Raw genomic sequence first — 19,017 nt, forward strand, 5'->3', positions numbered from 1 at the left:
ACCTACACTTCAGTTAAAAAAAATAATAATGTATAAAAACTCACTTTGGATCACTCTTCTTGATTTTGTCCTGAAAAATAATTTTTAAATAGTTTATTAGTCTTTATTGAGATTTTGAACAGAAATCCTACTCACATATTTCCTCTAATGAAGTATTCTGCCTTTAGTTGCAGGTGTACTGGAGTGGGAAAATGTCAAACACTTGATGTGACCGAAGGATAAAAGCAGGTTCCTGACATAATATGAACGGGAGATTAATTTAAACTACATTGTACATGAAATAGTTAATGGAAATAAACTGCATGTGGAGGGGCAGCATTTTTAAAAGGTCAATCTCTGTTAAATACAGTACATGATGAAGAAAGACTGGTATTATTAGAAACTCTGTTCCTCCCCTTTTCCTTTTTCTTGTACTTGCCATCTTTCCCAAAACTGGGCATTTAATTCATTTCTTGAACTGATTATTCCCATAGTTTAACTAAGTACTTTTCTTATCAAATTCCTTCTTAATGAGTAATGTCTCCTTATATTTGAAAATCTTTCTGATAATGCATTAGAATTTGGGTGGTCTTTTTTTTTTTTAGATTAAAGCATTCTTGTTTTCATGTTACTTCATTCAAGCTAGTGCTTTTCTTAGTTTTCTGGCAACTAGTTATATAAACCATGTATTACAGATTTAGAGTTTTTAAGCTATTTTAAATATTCTTAAACTATGAAACGTCTTAAAATTACTGTCTTGCCAGATCACCAACACGACCCTACTTTTTCCCTTACCTACATGAACACATGCTGCTTATTATGGCTTTTCCTAAATACAGGACTTTGGGTTTACAAGGTTCTACTGACACTAACAATGTTCTCTGTATGTGTTAAACACTGGCAAAAAATATAATGCCAGGCTTTTCAACAACTATAACAAAAAAGAAATTTTTTAGGATTTTATTTCTTTGGCAGAGACAGAGAGCACAAGCGAGGGTGGGGGGCAGCAGGCAGAGGGACAGGGAGAAGCAGGCTCTCCTCTGAGCAGGGAACTTGATGTGGGGTTCCATCCCAGGACCCTGGGATCATGAACTAAGCCGAAGGCAACCGCTTCACCAACTAAGCCACCCAGGTGCCCCATAACAAAATTTGTAAATTCACAGTTGCAGAATCATTGAATGTTTTTATACTGATTTTTTGCCAAAGCAATTAGTAGTATGTTTTATACCTCTAACTTGTTAAATCCTTTCATAATTAAAAAGAGGAAAAAAAAAAAAAAAAAACCAGGCTAGACACCACAGGGATTGGTTTGCAACACACCTGCTTTCTCCTCTTTTTCTTTTTATAAACCTTATGTTGAGGGATCACCTGCTTCTTATATGACTAACAGTGGCATGCTCCACTGAGTATCAGCTCCAGGTTAAGTATCAGCAGCATTAATTCCACCATCATTCTCTGGGGCAAAGTTAGGGAGCCAGTCAATTTATACCTCACCAAAAGAATCTAAACCTGGCTCTTTTCAGGAGTTTGGGGAGATAGCAAAATACTACTAGATAATAATCTAAAATGGGGGGGGGGGGCAGAGACTGAGAGAAAGCACAAACATATAATTTGAAATGATAAACACACAAAAAAATTTTAAATCCTGTAAGAAAATAGCCTATAATTCTGTGTTAGCACATTAATGAGAAATGTGTAAAGCATTATTAATTCATTAAAGGAAAACCCAATCACCATGAAATTGTGGGGAAATTTTTTTGAATAAAGGAAAAAGAGGAGAAAAGAGGAGAAAAGCTTTCTCTTTCTTTTACAAAATCTTGCCATTTTTTAAAAAACCTAACTAAAATAATGTAATCAAACCACAAACTTGATTAATTATGAATCCAAAGTGAAGTGTTTGCAAATGTGATCCATCATGTAAAAAGCATGTACACACAGACACACACAGACCTTGACAAACTATGGTTATTCCGGAATTCAAGGATGGAGCCAAATAATGGCCCAAATTAATGGGTCAAAAAAGTAAAATCCTAATACTCTCACTAGATGCCAAAAAAGTTGAAATTCAACATCTATTTCTGTTATATGTCGTTTTTAGCAGTATTCTCTCCAGGTTTGGGCAGGGTCATAATTTAACAATTAGTCAGGATGTCTCCTTTTTTGTCCACTTTTCATTTCCCATACTCTGGAACATTTACTTTTTATTTAAAACAAACTACTCAGGAGGCGCCAGGGTAGCTCAGTGGGTTAGGTATCTGCCTTCTCCTTGGGTCTTGAGATCAGGCCCCACATCCCTACATGGGGTTCCCTGGCTTGGCGAGGAGTCTGCTTCTCCTTCTCCCTCTGCCTATCCTCCTGCTCCTGCTCACTTGTGGAATAAATCTTTAAAAATATATTTAAAAATAAATACTCCGTTACACTGTAATATAAAGATTTTTTTAAAAGGTTTTATTTTTAAGTAATCTCTGTACCCAACATGGTGCTCAAACTCACAATTCCAAGATCAAGAGTCACAATGCTGTACCTACTGAGCCAGCCAGGTAGCCCAGAAAGATTATTTTCCTAACAGTTAAAAAATACAGGGGCGCCTGGGTGGCTCAGTGGGTTCAAACCTCTCTGCCTTCAGCTCAGGTCATGATCCTAGGATCCTGGGATCAAGCCCCGCATCAGGCTCTCTGCTCCACAGGGAGCCTGCTTCTCTCTATTCCTCGCACCCACCTGCCTCTCTGCCTACTTGTGATCTCCGTCTGTCAAATAAATAAATAAAATCAAAACAAATAAAAACAAATAAATAAATAAAATCAAAACAAATAAAAACAAAAATACAACAGGAATGGAGGGCCCGGGTTGCTCAGTCCATTAAACATTTGACTTTGGCTCAGTTCATAATCTCAGGGTACTGGGATTGAGCCCATAGAAGAGAGCCCACATCACCCCACCTTGGGATCCAGGTTCTGTGCTCAGCAGGGAGTCTGCATGTCCCTCTGCCCCTCCCCCAGCTCATTCTCACTTGTACACATGGGGTGTCTCTCTCAAATAAATAAAATCTTTTTAAAAAAACACAACAGGAGGGGTGCCTGGGTGGCTCAGTGGGTTAAAGCCTCTGCCTTCGGCTCAGGTCATGATCCCAGGGTTCTGGGATTGAGCCCCACGTCGGGCTCTCTGCTCAGCAGGGAGCCTGCTTCCTCCTCTCTCTCTGCCTGCCTCTCTGCCTACTTGTGATCTCTGTCTGTCAAATAAATAAACAAAATCTTTAAAAAAAAAAAAACACAACAGGAATGAAACACAAATACATGCTACAACATGGATGATCCTTGGAAAGAATATGCTAAGTGACAGAAGCCAGAAACAAAAGATCATGTATTAAATGTCAAGAATAGGCAAATACATACAGATAGAAAGTAGATTAGTGGTTGTGAGGGGTGGGAGTTAGTGACCATGATTGCTAATGGACACAGGGTTCCTTCTGGGGGTGATAAAATGCCCTATAATTAGTGGCGATGGTTGCACAACTCTGAATTTACCAAAAACCATTGAATTGTACATTTTTAAAGGGTGAATTTTATAACAATTTTATAAATTATAAAAAACACAAGTATAAGCAAATCTTAAACTAGTGCATGTTACACAACATGTTTTTGAATAGGAGAATGATGTATGAACTTATAACAAAAAAAGACATCGATTCAATTAAGGTAAAACATTAAAAGTATTCCTTCTAAAGTCAATGGAAACAAGGACACCCTGGGGTGCCTGGATGGCTCAGTCCCTTAAGTAACGGACTCATAATTTTGCCTCAGGTCATGATCTCAGAGTCATGAGTCTGAGCCCAGCACAGAGCTCAGCACTGGGCATGCAGCCTGCTTAAGATCATCTATCTCCCTCTCCCTCTGTCCCGCCCCACCAACTCCCTAACACTCTCAAAAGACAAGTACACCCAATAACAGTATTATTAAGATTACATGAGAATTTATAGCCAATGTAATTAGGTAAGATAATACAATGCAAACCACAATTATTTAAAAGAAATTATACTTATTTATATATGATATAACTATGCAGTCCAAAGGAATCAAATGAAAAACTACCATCAGTATGGTTTTATAGTGTGATGGTACAAAATTAATAGACTTGAAGACAAAAGTTTTCTTACGTAACACATTTAAATCCCATTGATAAAAATACTTGAAAACTCTAAGTGTGATTAAAAAACACAAACATATAGATAAATTAATCTTGCTCTTCAAACCCACAACTATATAGTCAATTAATCTTTGACAAAGTGGGAAAGAATATGCAATGGGAAAAAAGTCTCTCTAATAAATGGGGTTGGGAAAATTGGGAGTTACATGCAAAAGAACGAAAACTGGACCACTTTCTTACACCACACACAAAAATAAATTCAAAATGGACGAAAGACTTAAATGTGAGAAATGAAAACATTAAAATCCTAGAAGAAAACACAAGCAAATAACTTCTTCGACATAGGCAACAGCAACTTCTTTCTAGATACGTCTCCTGAGGCAAGGGAAACAACAGCAAAAGTAAACTATTGGGACATGATCAAAATAAAAAGCTCTTGCACAGCAAAGGAAACAATCAACAAAGCTAAAAGGCAAACTACAGAATGGGAGAAGACATTTGCAAATAACATGTTTGATAAAGGGTATCTAAAATATATAAAGAATTTATAAAACCTCAACACCCAAAACAGAAATAATCCAATTAAATAATGGGCAGAAGACACAATGAGACACTTTCCCAAAGAAAACAAACAGATGGAGAATAGACACATCAAAAGATTCTCAACATCACTGATCATCAGGAAAAATACAAATCAAAACTACAATGAGATATCACCTCACATCTGTCAGAATGGATAAAATCAACAACAGAAGAAACAACAGGTATTGGTGCGGATGTGGAGAAAGGGGAACCCTCTTTGCACTGTTGGTGGGAATACAAACTGGTACAGCCACGGTGGAAAACAGTATGGAGGTTTCTCAAAAAGTTAAAAAAACAGAACTATGCTATGATCTGGCGATTGCAATAAGTTATTTACCCAAATACAAAAATAGTAATTCAAAGGTATACATGCATTCCAATGTTTATAGCAGCATTATCTACAATAACCAAATTTTTGAAACAGCCCAAGTGTCCATCAACTAATGAATGGATGTGGTATATATACACAATGGAATATTACTCGGCCATAAAAAAGAATGACATCTTGTCATTTGCAATGACACGGATAGAGCTAGAGTACTGTGCTATGCGAAATAGGTCAGAGAAAGATCAATACCATTTCACTCATATGTGGAATTTAAGACATAAAGAAAACAGCAAAGGGGAAGAAGAGAGGCAAACAAAGAAACAGATGTTAAAAAAAAAGATTTATGTACATATGTATATATGTATTTATTTTGAAAGAAAGAACCCAAGGGAGCATGGAGCATGGGCAGGGGGGAGGGCACGGGCACAGGGCACAGAGGAAGAGGGAGAGGGAGAGAGAGAATCCCAAGTAGACTCCCTGCTGAGTGTGGAGGCTGACGTGGGTCTTAATCTTGCAACCCTTAGATCATGACCTGAGCCAAAACCAAAAGTTGGACGCCCAAATGATTCAGCCACCCAGGTGCCCCAAGAAACAGACTCTTAACTATAGAGAAAAAACTGACGGTTACCAGACAGGAGGTGGGTGGGGGGATGGGTTAAGTAAGTGTTGGGGAGTATGCAGTGTTCTTGCTGTGATGAGCACCAGGTGTTATATGGAAGTGCTGAATCACCATATAATACATACGAAACTATTATTATACTGCATGTTACCTAACTGGAATTTGAATAAAAACTTTTTAAAAAGTCTTGTTCTTTAATATGTTGAATAGTATCAATTCTCCCTTAATTAACCTCTACATTCAATCAAAATCCCAACACACTTTTGTTGTAAATCAGCTGACCTTCTCTATGTAGGTCTTCTCTCAGACTGTTCCAGTCTACTGATCAATCTGGCTTTGTGCCCGCTGTTTTAATCAATCTAACTTTATAATGAGGTTTGATATATAGTACTGTAAGTCTTCCAACTTTTTTTCAAGATTGCCTTCGCAATTCCAGGCCCTTTGCATTTCCATATAAATTTGAGAATTGATCAAAAAAAAAAAGAAGTCCTGTTGGGGTTTTGCTTGGCATTGCATTGAATCCCTACATATCACAACTGACCTGTTCGAAATGCTGATACTTCCAGTCCACGGATTTATCTATCCCCACTAACTTAGTTATTCTTCTACTTCTCAGTAAAGCTTTTACTAAAGGTCTTAGTATGTTTTTACTTACATTCCAGTTAACACATAGTGCAATATTAGTTTCAGGTACACAATACAGTCATTCAACATTTCCATACATGCAATCCTTAATCCCCATCACCTGTTTAGCTTGTCCCCGCCACCCACCTCCCCTCTGGTAACCATCAATTTATTGTCTACAGTTAAGACTCTATTTCTTGGTTTGCCTCTTTTCCCCCTCTGTGCCTTTGCTTCTTAAAATTCTATGTATGAGTGAAATTATATGGTATTTGTCTTTCTCTGACTTATTTCATTTACCTTAATACTCTCTAGCTCTATCCATGTCGTTGAAAATGACAAGATGTCATTCTTTTTGATGGCTGAGTAATAAGTACTGGCTCTTAAATTTGATTTTCATTGCTTATTGTCAGTACAGAGAAATACGGTTTATTTTTACATATCAATCAGTACTAACAACTATAATGCAATAATATAGAAATAAATGTCACAGAGACAAGAGAAAAAAAATCCCATAGATTTAAAAACAAATTTATAAATAATTCACTGAAGTTATGAAAATCACAGTATATTTAGAACTTAATAAAAATGAATTAATGTCAAAATCACAGCATCAAGTCAGAGTTTACAGAAAATTTATAGTTTTAAAGGCATAATAAGAGCAGAGATTAAATATTAATAAGCTAAACCTTCAAATTAAATTTTTTTAAATATCAGAGTAAATGCAAATAAAGTAGAAGGAAAGAAATATTACTCATATCAGTAGGAACAGAAAGGATCAATAAAAGTGCTATTTGGAAAGCCTTAATAACATAGACAAGTTACTGGTAGTAATGGTCAGGAAAAAAAGAAACAAATTAATGAAATAAATATTTTAAAGTCATTATAGAAGCCTGTATTTTATACCAATATATTTGAAATTTTATATTCTTCTAAAATATTGTTCCTTTTGTGTAACAAGAAACAAGAAAAGCCAAAAAGACTTACCATCATGAAACTATATCAAAAATCAAATCACAAAAAATACCAGTTTCAAAGATGAATTCTAACTTTCAAGAAACAGAGCATCTCCATTAAATACAATTTGTCTCAAAATATAACCCATCTTATGAAGTTAGCATAAGCTTGCTATGGAAACAAAACTAAGACTACACCAAAAAGGAAAAGTACTTGGTAATAACAAAGGAATGCAAATATCCAGGGCATCCAAACACAATTTAAAACAGAAAAATCTAGGGATGTCTGGGTGGCTCAATTGGTTAAGGGTCTGACTCTTTATCTCAGCTCAGGTCTTGATCTCAGGGTCTTGAGTTCAAGCCCTGTGGTGGGCTCCACACTGGGCATGGAGCCTACACTAAAAAATATATATTAATGCAATTCATCACACCAACAGATGCAGCAAAGGCACACACACACAAAAATCAATTGTTCAAGACGAAAATTCTAAAATGATCAGTAGAAAATAAATAATATCTATTCCCTCCAAAAAAAAAAAACCCACTACAGCATGATATGCAATGACAAAATATTAGAAGCACTCCATTAAAGTACCTAGAGAAGGATGCCTGATACCAGTGCTTCCATTCAACACTGTGCTAATAAATGATTAGTCAATGCAGTTTCAGAAGAAAATAATGAAACAGGGTGCAAAATCTAATGGTAAATAAGAAATAAAACCTCCACTAATCACACTCAACTACTTAGAAAATACAAAAGAATTATAAACTATTATCTGCACGTTTCACTCAATCTAAAGACACTACCAACTATAAGATACACCGTTGTTTTACATAAAACTACGAAAAAACACTGCCAATTAAACCAATGCCATACTTTTTTATCTAGAATTTTCATTTTAGATTGAGACCATTCTTTTAGACTTATATATTTTATCATATCTTGCACATATACAGAAAGAAAAATAAAAGCCAAACTTTCCTATATAACTTTCCTAAAACTTCACATTCAAGGTCCTACTATGGATTGCTTTTTTCTATTCAAAGCTATCCAATCTTTCTTAACAATACTGTCCTCGGCCAACAAGAGTTTTGGTGACACAGCATTTCTTAAGATGCTCCACTATTATCTGTGGGATCTTCTTTCCAGTCAGACATTCACTTCACAATTTCTTCTGCCTCCACTTGTAGTGTTTGGCATGAAATAACAACACAACAATGCACATGCTCATTTAAGTAATGACAAAACAAAGAGTGTTGACCAAGTGTGTGCAATGAGAACTACATCATGACTGCTGCCTGAATGACAGTACCTATAAGGTGACCTACCAAAAACCTATTTTGATTTTATAAACTCTAAAATACGGGGGGTGGGGGGGTTGCATCTCAGAATCTATGAAATACAGTAAGAGCAAAGATCAGCAAGTTTACATGATTAATATATGTAAGTCCATAGCATTCCCTATGCATTAGCAATAACTAAATAAAAATAACTAATAATAAAATCCTATTCACAACAATTGCATAGTATCTAGCAAAAAAGCAAAGTTGTGCAAAAGCTTTATGAAAAGCAGCAGAGCATGCTCAGATTCAAATTCCAGCTCCACTACTTATCATGTATCTATGCGTCTATATATTTATTCTGTAAATTTGATGCAAAAACAATAAAAGTCCAACAGTTTTTCCATAGACATTGACAAACTGACACCTCCCCCCAAAAAAGAAAATAGCTTTAAAAGTTTTGAAGAAAAAGAACAGATTATTTAAAAAAAATTTAGTTATAAAGCTATCACTTTTAAGTCAGAGTGGTACAGAGAGTCAAACAGGCCGATGGAATCAGAAGACAGAAACTAGAAACAGATGTGTATATATGAGAATACAATAAACCTCAGGAGTTTCATTACAAATCAGTGCAGAGAATGGCTGAATTACTTGATGAATCCATATTAAAAAAATAAAATTAGATCCCCACATCATACAACAGAGAAGAAACTTCAGATGAATTAATGACCCAAATATTAAAAAGTATCAGTATGACCTTGGGGTAAAGGAAGAACTGCCTGCATATACAAAAAGACATAAGCCATCAATGAAAAAAAAACTGAGAAAACTGGCGACCTTCACATTAAAAAATCCTACACAAACAAGCTAAAAGATAAACCACAAGCTAGGAAATGGTATTTTCAGTATGTATAATTACAAATCATTAGTATTCAGAATATAAAAAGAATACCCATCAACCAATGAGAAAAAGAAACAACCCAACAGAAAAATGGACCCAAAGGTAAAAATAAGCAAGTCACAGAAAATTCAAATGGTCAATAAATACACAGGGGGAAAAAAGCTCAACCTCAATAGTAATCTAAGAAATGCAAAGTGAAAACAGCAATGAGATACAATTTATACTCAACAGATTGGAAAAAATTGTAAAAGCTAATCTTTTGGCAGTAGTCTCCAGAAATAGAGGCTCATACGCAGCTGGTGGGAGTGTCATATGGAACACAATTTGATGATTCGGCAATTCCCAGTAAAGTCGACAAACTCACACTCTTGAATGTAGCAATTCTACATCTATAATCTCAAGAGAGAAGAACACCGTGTAAGGATGTTCACAGCAGCACCGTTTGAAACTGCACAAAACTACAAACAACATAATGGCCCCTCTGAAGAACAGATAAATAAACCACAGTATATTTATACATTGAAATACAAGTATAATGAATTAGATCAGTAGTTTTCAAACTTCTTGGTCCCAGGACCCCCTTACATTTTTAAAAATTGGGGACCCCAAACAGTTTTTCTTTACATGTATTCTATCTATAGATACTTACATTAGAAATAAAATCTGAGACATTTAAAAATATTAATTCATTAAAAACAAGCCAACTGTACATAAACACTTATTTTAAAATAATTTTTCAAAACAAAAAATAAGTGAAGAGAGTATTGTTTTACATTTCTTCAAATCTCTTTAAAGATAGGCTTGAGAGAGGACAGCTGGATTCCCATAAATGCTTCTGTGTTCAACCTATTATGACATCACGTATCATGTAGCCTATGTACAGCACTCACACAGAGCACACAAGAATGTGGGGAAAAGAATTTTCTGGATCCCTAGGAATTCCCAGAGCACACTCTGAGAACTCCTGAACTAGATCCACATACAAAATGGAAAAACCTCAAAAACACAATTTTAAGTGAAAAAAATACATGAGATGACCCACACAGTATATACCATTTATGTAAAGTTCAAACATAAAAACCAATACCTGATAATGGTTTTGGTACATATGTATTAGGACAATTGTTATTTCTTGCAAAGAAAAGACAGGAATGGGCTGGGGGGGACACTCTTTAAATGGATTTGTGAAATTTTCTTTCTTTAAACAAAAAAAGTTATGAAGCAAATATGTAATAAACTATTAAGTTCTGGGTGATCCTTGCTTTTCAGGAGTTCTGAAATATTTCACAATTTAAAAATTTTAAATATATTTTTAAAAATCCTATACCTATGCGTCACTGAATTTTCCTTAAAGTGTGCCTCCTCTGAATAAAACATAGTTATGAGATACCTGGATTTTTAAACATTTATTTGGGGTGCCTAGGTGGCTCAGTAGGTTGAGCATCTGCCTTTGGCTTATGTCACAACCCGGGGATCCTGGGATCGGCCCCACATCGGGCTCCCTTGCTTCCCTCTCCCCCCACTCGTGTTCGCTCGCTCTCTCGCGCAAACAAATAAAAATACTCAAAAAAAAAAAAAGGATTTATTTATTTTAGAGAGAAAGCACACCCTAGCGGGATGAGCACGGGGAGAGGGAGAGAAGCTCAAGCAGACTCCACAGAGCGCGGAGCCCAATGCAGGGATTGATCCCAGGATCACGAGACCATGACCCCAGCCAAAAGCGAATTGGACAATTAACTGATTATGCCACCCAGGCACCCTGAGATACCTGGGTTTTTACTGTAAAAAGTTGTTTGGAAAAATAATTTGAAAAAAAAAGAAAGAAAAGAAAAAGAAAACTTTGAGAGGAGTAAGAACTGATTGGCCATAATGACCCCAAAAAGTTAAGCAGTGGGGGTGGGGATACCCAGCTCATGTATGTGCCTTAATATGTATACTCCTTGGACAAAGGACACACAGATTAGATGCTTTAATACCTGAAAACTAATCAACTACAAAAAGTTTTCTATAACCAATAACTGAGATCATTGTTTTCAGAGACAATGACCACGTGCCAGGTACTGCTCGAGGATAATAAAAGAGAACCTGTCTCTACAATCAGAGTTCAGAAAAGATGACAAAAATATAAACACACAGGGGGCACCTGGGTGGCTCAGTGGGTTAAGCCGCTGCCTTCGGCGCAGGTCATGATCTCAGGGTCCTGGGATCGAGTCCCGCATCGGGCTCTCTGCTCAGCGGGGAGCCTGCTTCCCTCTCTCACTCTCTGCCTGCCTCTCTGCCTACTTGTGATCTCTGTCAAATAAATAAATAAAATCTTTAAAATATATATATATAAACACACAGTTAAAAATATAATAGGTCAAATGCTAAATTAAAGTTGCCCACACTGATATGAGACAAAGAAGAATGAGCCTGGAAAAACAAGAGTGCGAATAACAAAAAGAAAGTGAGACAGCAAGATTTGTTTGAGGGACTCTGAGATAAAAAACAAGTAAGAAAAAAGACTATAACTAGTACTGAACATCTACAATATACCAGATAAATTTGGTTTCATCCATGTTGAGACAGTAACACACCTGGGTAGAGATGGTCAGTAGGCAACTGGAAATGCTAGATGAGAAACTAGAAGAGGGTTGGCATGGTAAAGGGACATTCAAACCAAGGGAGAAGACTCAAGAAATAGGACAGAGAATTAACCTTGAGGGAAATCCCATGACAGAAGACGGAGAAGGCACAGAAAATTTCTGAAACAAAGAACACTTTTATTAATACATCCAATGACATCTTCTGAAAGTTTCCCAATTTCGGAAATGGTGGATTCAGGAGTAAGTGCAATGAAAAGAAATAAAAGTATTGGTGCAGGAAACGAGAAGACTAGTGAGGTTTTTGTAAGATGAGCAAACCTAGGAGTGTTTCTGAGGAGGAAAGGCACCAGCATAGGGGCAACGATGCAAGCAGCAGAATCACTGAAAGAGCCTCGTAGGCGGAATGGCTGTGGGCCTGAAGGAGGCCAATTCTTTCAGCAGCGAAAGAACTGGAGGAAAGCCTAGGTAGAGAGAGAGGAGGAGTATACAGGGGAAAGGAAGGAAACTCAAATGCTTAGATCAGATTGTTGTCTATCTTTCTGGTTTAAGTAAGAGATTAGGTAATTCTGTGAGGCTGAGGGGTTTCAAGGGCGGGTGGAGGAGTTTGAGAGTCAAAAAATAGTCTGGAATCGCCAGTGTACACAAACACAAATAACACAGGCAAGGTCACCAATGACAATTACGAGTCCCGATGGGGTTAGAGACGAAGCATTTACAAAGAGCAATCTGGGGGGACAAAATTTTTTTTAAAAGCACTGGCCGAACGTTTTGTTAAAAAAAAAAAAAAAAAAAGGAAACCTGAACCTATCTGAAATATACGCATAAATTAAGAACACCTTATTTATCCAAAATGGTTGCGTAGTAAAGTGTTACACCAGTTTTCCAGATCATCAAGGTCTACCCTTTCAGGCAAAAACTTAATGGTATCCGACAGAAATCCTTCTGAACTACACATGATCTGTTTTCCTGACTACACAAGTTGAATCTCAATGTTAACCACCTAATCCTGCTGTACTGTGTGTGCAGCTAGACAGTGCTCTCTTTTTTACAGCTCTTCTATGTCTTTCCCAGCTGTCAAGATAGAAAGCAACTGGTTCTTCTAAGTTTATGTTTATCCTTACCACCTCAACAACCACAGCCCACTTGCTTAGCAACTTGCTTCTAGTCAGCCTCCTACAATGCAGTGTTCTCCAACTTTTCTAAACCATGGCCCCTTATGATAAACACGAGAATCTTAATCTTCAGTTCCCTTCTGTCCTCTTATGGAGCATCAGTGCTCCGACTCCTGGCAGTCCAGGAAAATGGAAAAACTGAAACAACTTCCTAGTGAATACTTATGCTACTTATAGATTTAGATCATAGGATTCTAGGAAACACATTCCCCACACGTCCCTCTAGGACAGTCAAGTATTAATCAAAACATGAGCAAGTTTAGCTTAGCAAATGGCCTTAGTCCCCTCTCAAACAAAAGGGTAGTTACTCTCACCAGGCTTAAGAACAGGGACTGCCAAAGGCCATCTGAAGGCTGCTGCCTTTTTAGTAAACTTTCTTCTAACTTTTCAAACTGACTTCTTAAAAAATCACCATGAAAATACCTGCAGGAAGTAAGTTCATTGCTCATCTTCCAAAGTAACCCAGAGCACTACGGCTGCAATTTTCAACCACAGTAAATGAAAAGTTAGAAACCTCTCACTCTTTGTTTACTACAAAAATTACATCTCAGAACTAAACGTTATTTGGAGAAGTTAGTCATTGAAAAAATAGCAGAATTGGCTTAACTTCCAAACAGTTTTGATAATCATTCAGGTAGTGAAAACACTGATCCACTTGCTACTCTCATTATTTCTCAACGCTGAAACTTTTCCTAGGTCCAATGGAACTGGTAAGTAAATATAAACGCCAGCTCAGGTGTATCGCCATCCTTCTACGTGAGCGCTTCCCTGGGCAGCCCGATCATATAAGGCCCCCCCCCCCCAACCTGGCAAGCAAGCTCTTCCATCTTTTCTAGCCAGGATTCCCACCACCCTCCTACCTTCCCCATCGACTCCTGCCAAACTACAAATACTTATTGCTTGTTTTTAGCTTTGGTTTTTTTTCTCCCCACATACTAATTTGTAAAGAAGCTTCACCCTTGAAATGCCCTTTCCCCAGCCCCCACCTCTGCTTAACAAATTTCTACCCATCCTTAAGTAACCTCAAAACGTCACCTACTTCAGAAACCCTTTCCTCATGCTCCAAATAGAAACTCTGCCTTCCTCTGCTACCCCAGTAATTGGTTGTACCTTTCCCGCAGCACTTGAGCGCAATCCACCACGTCTCCTCCGTCTCTGAACAACGAACTTCTTGCAGCCACCGTCTGCATTACAAGAACCTTTCTACTCTTTCTTATCAGCCAGCGCAGTGCATCAGTAACACTGGGTTCCAAGTTTGCGGGGGAGTTGTACAGTATGCAATCAAAAAGTCCTTTAAGGGACAGAATGCCACCTAAGAATTTTTAAAATCAAATAAACTAAAAATCATAGCAAGCAGAGGAACAGTACTGCAACACTAAGAAAATAAAACTTTCTGCCCGTCTTATTCCTAAAAAAAAAAAAAAAAAAAAAAAAAAGTTAATACGAACAGATCACTAATAGTTTAAACGGACCTTTTCAAGAAAGTTGTTTTCAAATAAATGAGTGGAAAAGACTCCTCTAAAAATTTATTCGTTTTCGTGCTGTGCAAATTACTCTTTTCCCCCTGTTGGATAAAGGAGTGACAAGAACTTCTTTCCTACCGAATTTTATTTGTATTTGAATTTTATTTGTACTAGAGAAAGCAGTGAGTGTTGGAAAACCGCATCAAGGGCCCTATAACAGCCACGTACGACGCTGACTAAAAATACAATGTCGTGGGGTTCCATTTGCCGTAGTGAACCTAGACGCCTGGGCTGCCACCCGTCCCGGCAGCCCTCGGGTTGCTATAAGAGCGGAAGAAAGGCGCGCAGCCAGGGACGCTGAGGGACGAGATGGCCGCCTGCGGCAGCTCAGTTAAAATGCAGCGGAAGCAGCAGCCAGTCACGGGGCTGCGGGAGGGAGGGCAGCAAGGTGGCGCTGCCGCCGAGCGCCTAGAGCCTGAGCGCCCATCATGGCGGCAAGGGCAATGGCCGCTGTGGGGAGCGAGCACGCCCCCTCCGCGCGCACACGCTGCCGTGCCGAGCCTCGGGGGCCCGTCACCGGAGCCGCCGCCGCCGCCGCCGCCCGCTCTCCGACCCCCCCTCACGGGCTGTAGCGGAATTTTCTCTTCAGACGCCGCCTTCAAGATGGCGGCTCCCCCTCCCGACAACCCCCTCAATCGTCCCCTGCAGCAGGCGCCGAGCCGCCGCCATCTTGTCCCCCATCCCTCCGCCCCCCCCTCGCCGATATTTACATAGCGAAAATCGGCCCGGCCGGCCTGCGGCCTTCACCTCACGCCTGCAGCCTTCGACTCCTTGCCAGGCCTCGCCCCCGCGCGGTGCCCCAGGCAGGCCGCGGCGCCGACCCGACGCCCCTCCGCCGCCTCCCGGGCCACCGGGCGACCCTCCCCCAACCCCCGCCCGTTCACGGAGCGCACCTCCGCCGCCGCTCGGGGCAGCCGGGCTCCTCCCCGGGCCTAACTGCGGCCTCCTCGGGGCCTGCTCGGCGCCACGCGCCGCAACGCCCGGCCTAGCGCGGAAGGGGGCCTCGCGGGCCGCCGACCAGGCCGGGACCAGGCCGCTGCGCGCGCGCTAGGCCTCACGGCTGCGGCGGCGCCCGGAACTCACCGGACGGGCGTGCGGGCGGTCGGCGACGGTGCCGGGTGCTGCAGGCCGGCCTTTCTCTGGAGCACTGGGCCGGGCTCCGGCTGGTGGGGCGGGCGGAGGGAGGGAGGAGGGGCCGAGCTCGGAGCTGACAAAAAGCGGCCCAGCTCCCCGGCACGGGCCCGCCGTCAGCACGTCACGTCACCGCCCGGGAGAGAGACCCAGGAAAATGCGGAAGGGTAGATAGGCCCCCTCCTCCGCCCGGTGTGTCCCCTCGGCGCCCCGGGTTGGCACCGCTCACGCTCCGCGACCGGGGAGCCCAGTGGCCTCGCTGCGGCGGGGTCTCCGGCGGCCGGAGTCTCCGTGACAGCGCCCCCCTTCTTTCCACCTCCTCCGCGCTCCCGCCCGCCGCCGCCGCCGCCGCCGCCGCTACACACGCGCCGCTGCCGCCGCCTCGGCCGTAAAGACCGCGCCGGGCCGCGGTCCTTCGACCCCGTGGAGAGGCGGGCGGCCCGCACCCGCCCCGGCCTGGCCCCCCCCCCCCCCCGCGCTACCATCTCCTGTGGGCCTCGGCCGCCCCCCGGGCCCTCCCCGGAGACCTACCGCCTCTCCGTGCCGGTCTTGGCCGAGGCGCCTGCTCGAGTTGTTTGCAGGGCCTCAGACCCCCGCCCGCAGTAAATGTGTTTTCTTCATCCCTGTGGCTGGAGAAGATAAATTTAGCAATCCCCGCCGTCCCCTGCCGGGGCTTAAAAAAAAAAAAAAAAAAATCTGAAATAAAATGAAAAAAGGCTTGCCAGTCTAAATGGGTGTGTGGGCACGAGGAGGGGGAGAAGGGTTATCCTACAGCTACTACCAAATCGTTTAATTTTTCTTTTAACAAGCATTTAGTCAGAGGACCTGATTTTATTAGTTTGCAGGATACAAAGATGAGGAAAAGCGCTGCCTTTTCAAACTGGTTTCGCACATTGCAATGAACAGGAATTTTTAATGTATATTTTCTACATATCTATTTCAGAGTTTGGGAGCCTATGAAACCTAAGCCTTGTGTAATTGTTTTATAAACAATGAGTTTTTCAGTCTTTAGAGAGGTAGCAGAATTGAGTATAGTTGGTTTTTTATTTTACAAACTAAAACAAGCCTTTTAAACTTTAAAAATATTTAAGAGCAAAAAAATATGTATTTGATAAACAAGCATTTATGAACTCCAAAAATGCATATTTGCATTTCCATTAAATTTTCATGCTTTCCATACTGAACTTGGGACCCAAACTATGTTTACAAGTTACTAGTTAAACGTTAAGCGATGTAATCCTTATATTAATCCAGAATCTGACGTTTTATTTCTTCAGTTCACTAAATGTTAAAAAGAGATTTTTAAACAGTAACGAACACAACGGTTATAAAGCAAATAGCATACCGGTGTGAAGTCTCTTCAAATACAGAGGCCATGTATTTATTTAGGTTCCTATCATAACTTTAAAACTCCCATAATGCAAGTTGTCCTTTCCCTCAGAAATTCTACAATTATAAAATGCTTTCAAGAAGGAAAAACAAAGGTATAATAACCAGAAATCTCTGAAGACATACTGGGGGGTAATTTTCCTCTCCAGGCTTTACCTTTGGTTTTTTGCAAGAGATTAAATTTCCTTTCAAAAATGGTGAATGACAACATGTCTTCAACATTTCTAGAAAATTGCATTAGGTTGTGAGACAGACTGTATTCACAGAAAGGTAAATAAAACTAATACTTGTTCAAGTAAAATATGGGAAATAGCTTGTGTGTGCATACTAATAACCAAAAACTGATAACCAGTGTTTTAAGTACTTTCCAAGGGCCTCCATTTAATGCTATGGTATGTCAAGAATGGGGCCTCATCACCATGTAGCTACAAGCAGCATGAATACAAAAACCTAAAGTCAGCATTCTTGTTAGTTCCTCCATAATTACCATCAAATACTTCTAAGTACACTGATATAAAGCACTTCAGAAAACAGTATGGGGTTCATAAAAGAAAAAGATGTTTCCTCATTTAGAAGTCCGGAAGTAGTTTAGGTCTTTAGATTTTTCAAAAGCCCTTTACCATTACTTTTCATACATAAGAGACTATTAACTTCGTTGGGAAACAAGGAAACAATGCCCCCTGGTTCTATCGATTACATTAGATAAAACTTTTTTGCGGTACAACAAATATTCTATAGCTGGTCATACAGATGAGCTCAACTATAAGTTGTCAAGAAAGGGAAAGTAATTTGTACTTTAAATCCATTTATGGAAGGCCATAAACAACAGTGTATGATGAAGATCATTTTACTAGCAGTACACTCAATATAAAATACTCATTATAAAATAAAGGAACAAAGAAAGTATAAGCAACGGAGATCAGAAATTGTTCAATCTTATAGTAACACACAAAACATAGTTTATGAAAATATTCACACTGGGACCTGGAGGACACCTAAGATCAATGAAAGCATTTGGTAACCAAGCAGTGAGTGATTAAGGACCTGACACCTTACCCTGAACGACAGCCTATCTTGCATTGCTGCTTTTGTTCAATGTTTTGGTATTTGGGACCTATAGAATTCTGGGCACAGAGAGTAAAAAGATGTGGTGCTTGCCCTTGGGGAACTGCAAATAAGGAGGCTGTGTGTGGCAGAATAAAAACATTCTTAAGTGCTTTCATTTTCTCGCTTAAATAAGCACACAGTAAAAGGAAATTTTATTTAGGTACATGGAGAGCGGAATATTTCAGAGGCATATGCTGTGAATACAGAATAGATGTTTTCAATGCAGTCAAATGGATTTTGGTTATGTGCTAAAATTTATTTGTTCCTTCAGAGCTGTTAATGTATATCAGATAGTTAAAAGCTTCTACTCAAGGTTTTGACAGTGTTTTAATAACTTAACTAAAATCCCTGACATGTTTATAGGTCCTTGAGCCAGAAATAATACCAGGCCTTTCAATCACTTTTCCAGAGAAAGATTAGTCAGAAAAGAAGCTGTTAGAAAAAAAAAAAAAAAAAGAAAGAAAGAAAAGAAAAGAACAACAAGAAGAAAAGAAGCTGTTGATTTTCATTCCACGTCACTGACTGATGGAAATCCAAATGGGAAACAGTAAATTATTGCCTTAGAAAACAGAGACCTTCTTGAATAAAGTTGTGGTAATTCATTTATTTTATATCCGTAAGGTTGAAAATTATTCACTTTCCCCTAGAAAGGCCCTAGTTTTATTGAACTAAGCATGCCCTATAAAAATGAACCATTTAT

General features: G+C 39.7%; 1 protein-coding gene across 6 annotated transcripts in view; it reads right to left on the reverse strand.

The window, feature by feature from the left end:
• Positions 1 to 16,610, reverse strand: part of ZFX (zinc finger protein X-linked) — a 57,082-nt gene extending 40,472 nt beyond the window's left edge. Inside the window, exons 1-2 of one of the 6 annotated variants that reach the window (XM_059385708.1) lie at positions 15,774 to 16,605; positions 14,278 to 14,575 (exon numbers count right to left, since the gene is read on the reverse strand). The gene's annotated coding sequence lies outside the window, so the exon portion shown is untranslated. Of the gene's footprint in view, positions 1 to 44; positions 64 to 14,277; positions 14,576 to 15,773 lie in introns of those variants that run through there. The other 5 variants (XM_059385711.1, XM_059385709.1, XM_059385707.1 and 2 more) reach the window with 5 other exon arrangements.
• Positions 16,611 to 19,017: the final 2,407 nt, after the last annotated feature.

The sequence above is a fragment of the Mustela nigripes genome, chromosome X (genome assembly GCF_022355385.1).
Source record: "Mustela nigripes isolate SB6536 chromosome X, MUSNIG.SB6536, whole genome shotgun sequence".
NCBI lineage: Eukaryota > Metazoa > Chordata > Mammalia > Carnivora > Mustelidae > Mustela > Mustela nigripes.